The sequence below is a fragment of the Octodon degus genome, unplaced genomic scaffold, assembly GCF_000260255.1.
Source record: "Octodon degus isolate 3935 unplaced genomic scaffold, OctDeg1.0 scaffold00264, whole genome shotgun sequence".
Classification (NCBI taxonomy): Eukaryota; Metazoa; Chordata; class Mammalia; order Rodentia; family Octodontidae; genus Octodon; species Octodon degus.
The window spans coordinates 1,820,200-1,824,459 of NW_004524840.1; positions in this window are offsets into that span (position 1 = coordinate 1,820,200).

Below are 4,260 nucleotides of genomic sequence, written 5' to 3' on the forward strand. Positions count from 1 at the left end.
GCAGGATTGGAGTTCTAACAATAAATTTATAGTGCAAATGATAAAGAAACTATTATAATCATAAACAACTAGCATGTTGACTTGTGTTACTATGGCTAAACAAATTTTTCTGAATAAAGAGCATTTGTAATTTCCACTTAAGTGTTACAAAATACAGATGCACATCTAATATTAAAGTGTTCTATCTTGCCTGTTTTTTCACTTTTCCCCCTTTTCAGTACATAGTTTTGTGAAAATAAAGGTCCTAAATTCTTTCAGGATAATGAAAATCTAAATAAATATCATTTAAGGTTAGTACCCTGAGGAGATAAACATGAAAACTTTTCTTCCTATTTAACGTACTAATGGAATAAGAATTGAAAAAAATAATGAACCAGAGTGTTCTAGTGAAAAGGGCAACAAATAAAAGCAGTATGTAGAACAATTTATGTTCCTAGAGCCAACAGCAACTGAACTAGAAGACCAGTGATCCACCTGCCCAAGAACAACTGAGTGGCTGAAACATGACACTGCTTATTGAAGCTGTCAGGCAAAATGCTGGGATAGCAATTCAGCATGATCTAAAAACTAGAGATTCCCAAATCTCAAAGGAAGAAATGACTGGTTGGAAGCTGCTCTACACTTAGGGAGGAGGTTGACGAATGTTAAATAGTTAGTCATATCTCTGAGCTGTTTTCTGTGAGCCATGCTCAATAGAATTTGATGAAACACAGAGCATCACCACTGTTCAAATCAATAGAGAAAAGAGTATCAGGCTGACAGACAAGGGGCAGTAACTCCCACAAGAGCACAAATATAGTTTCTAGAATAGCATATGCTGAATGATATGATCGTCCTGTCTAATTCTCCATGAGACAAGACCACATTTAATATATATACCTTGTAGCACTCAGGATTCTTCAGTTTAAAGCTTAACCTCTTGTTAGTCCACCACGTTGGGTGTGGAGGTGGCTTCTGATCTCTCTGCAAAATAAGTAGAGTTGGCACCTTCCATAAATCTGTAATCCATGCGCTGGTTCATCATCCACCAAGCTTGAGGATGTGGGATATAATCACTGTGTGTTTCTCCCACTTTGCTTCTGCTCCCATCCTCAATAATGCTTGGTTAAAGGGAGTCTATTTGAATGAATGAATGTTCACACTATTCATTACTCATGAAGAACAACATAGTCATGAAGGTACAGTCCCACCACTGGGAGGAATCCAAATGTTGCAATGCTGAGGACTCTGTTGACAGTATAACATAGTTTCTATCTATTAAAACATGTTAAATTTTCCAAATGGAAAATATCATGGTATTGTGTATTTTTTGTACTCAGCTGAGAATCTAATGGTATGTTATTCTCTGTATAGTTGGTACCTCGACACCTTTACATAAACATTTTACAATGCAGTTTAAAAAGAACCATCCGTGCAATTTAAAAGTTTCCCATTAAAAAGTTTAATTTGATTTCCAAGTGTGAAGAAATATGTTCTATATTTCTGCATAGCAATACATATATAGAATGCCATGTTTGCTATTTTAAAAAGTCATGTTTTCTTATTGAGGTTAAATGTGATACCAAATAATCATCAGCTTATACACTAGCATTCCAGAACTAATGTATGTCTTCACTTGAGAAAACTGACTAGGAAACTCGGGCCTGTGACAATTGAACTTACAAGTATTCAAACTCTAATATGACCCTAAGAACTGAATGCTTGAACACCATAAAAGGACCAATCTCTCTCTTTATTTTGGATTTTCCTTCTACATGCAAATTAATACTTACCAAAACCTGTTTTCTAGAGATAATTTATATTCTAGAATGAGATAAACTCCTTAAACTTATTCTCCGTTCATTAAAGATAGCATAAATGACAATGAGTGGAGATTAAAAATCTTAAACATTCTCTTATCATTTTAGAGCTTCATTGTTGATACTTTTGGATGCTCGCCAGTCAGACAAAAGTCCCATTTTCTCTTATTGTTCATTAAAGTATTTAGAAGTTTGATACTGTGAGCAGATATTGAAAAATTCTTCTGAAGTTGCAGGAAAATCGAGATCTCACGCACCCATGCAAGCGTGCGCAGTGTGGGGGAAGGAACTGCGCACAAAGTAAACACGCTCATGATATGTGCTTAGTTATTTTTAAAATGTCACAAAACATAACATGTGATGAAATTGTCATATAAGCCCCATCTCTGAATTTTAAATTTCTTTTTAGACATTCAAGAAAAATGTTTCATATTTCACATTGGGACATTTCAAAGCGACTGCTGCATACTCTTAAAGAAACCTTCAGATCACATCAGTTGTGTAGCCTGTTAGTTGAAGAAAATAGCAGAAGAGATTGAAGTCGTTGAGGATTGAGATAAGCTTGAGAAGTTTGCCTGATATTTGCCCATCTGGTCTAGGAACTTTAAGACTCTCAACAAATGGGACCTTTTTTCACCCTGATAATTCTCAACTGAAGATGTATGTGCCTATCTTAAATTCTCCATGATTTAGTTCAAGTTTCTTCTCACTTCTTTTGTTCGGTGCAAAGTCTGAAAATAAGTGGCAACTAACTAGTTTATAAAATCTCATTCTCAGCATGTAAGAAGGCTGTATATGGGTTTTTTTAAAAAAAAGAAAAACTGAAAAATCTTACTTTTTACCCCATAGTGAAAATAAGTTTCTTTTTTATAGAATTGCTGTAGAAATGTACCTGATAATTGGGATACCATTAGAGCTACAGTTATTAAAGTAAGTATAAGTTTCCTCATTAATAATTAGCAATTAAAATATAGGTCAGATGCAGGGCATGAAACAGAGAAGGCTAGCATGGGCAATCAATTTATGACACCTTGGCCACAAATGCAGGAGAAGCTCAATAAACAACCTATCTGTATTAGTCATCTTTCCATCACCAGGACAAACTTCCCAACACATGAAAATTAAAGGAGGAGAGCCTGATGTCTGTTCCTGGTTTAAGAAGCTGCTAGGGATGAGAGAGGGGGGAATAAGAGGAGGAGGGGAGAGGAAAGAGAGGAGAAGAGAGAGAGAGAGAGAGAGAGAGAGAGAGAGAGAGAGAGAAACAGAGAGACAGAGATAGAGACAGAGGAAGAGACAGAGACAGATAGACAGAAAGAGAAAGACAGAGAAAACAAACCCTTCCTAGGCTCCCTTTTTGTAACCCACCCGTTCTGCACATCTTAGCCGCACACAAAACTCTGCGTTCAACTCAACAGTGGGCTGGAACAGCATCACGCATCATCTACACATTTTCATCTCTGAAAGTTACATCTCTGAACACATAAGATTCTCTCTCTCTCTCTCTCTCTCTCTCTCTCTCTCTCTCTCTCTGTGTGTGTGTGTGTGTGGTGTGGGCATCAAGGATTTATGTCATAATATTCTGTCCCTAGCCTCAGAAGGCTGAAGTCCAACTTATACAAAATGTACACAGCCCATCTATAAGATTGATGAATGTCTGAACAGGTCCAACATTGCTTGTCCAATCCAAATCCAAAGTATCCTTAGGGACTCACAGAAAACAATGAGCCCCTGGAACAATAAAAAGCATGTTAAAGGAATTTTAGCACACAATGATACAGAAGAAATATGCTTATGCAAAAAGAAGGAATAGGCATAGAACATAATGGACCAAATAAAACTGGAACCCAGCAGGGCAAATATTAAATGATGTATTTTCATGTGGAACACCCACAGCTTACAGTGGTGATATGTGAATTGTGAAGCGTTTGATAACTCCTGCCCTGCCCTGGCTGCTTATAGCCCTCATGTCCCCTCTCTGGGGCTGTGATCACTGCCTGCAGCTTGCCCCAGAAGTTCTACCTTCCTGGCATCTTCCCTTCTCTGGGGTTTCTGCAGCTGCTTTTACTTCACATTCATAGATTCCTGTGTCACCCTCTTAGGGGATTCTGACAGAGATTATGACCTTGTTACATATTTGCCTGTCCTCCCACACCTTTTATGAGTCTGAATAGAAGCTTTCATGGCCTCATAACTCAGGCATTTTGTAAATATATGGGTGACACTATGGCCCACTGCTAGCTCCAGCAGTAGCCAAAGCTTTTTGGACCATGGTGGTAGTATGCTCTGAATTCCTGGGCAGCTCCAGTAAGGAACAAAATTCCCAGGCAAACCCAAGTAAGCAGGACTTCCTTGAACTCTTTAATCAAATAAAATTTTTCAAAGGAATTTACCTTGTAATATCCTTGAGCTTGACAAGTTTGAGGTCTGAACGATTTCTGAGATACCTTAAGCTATATATATA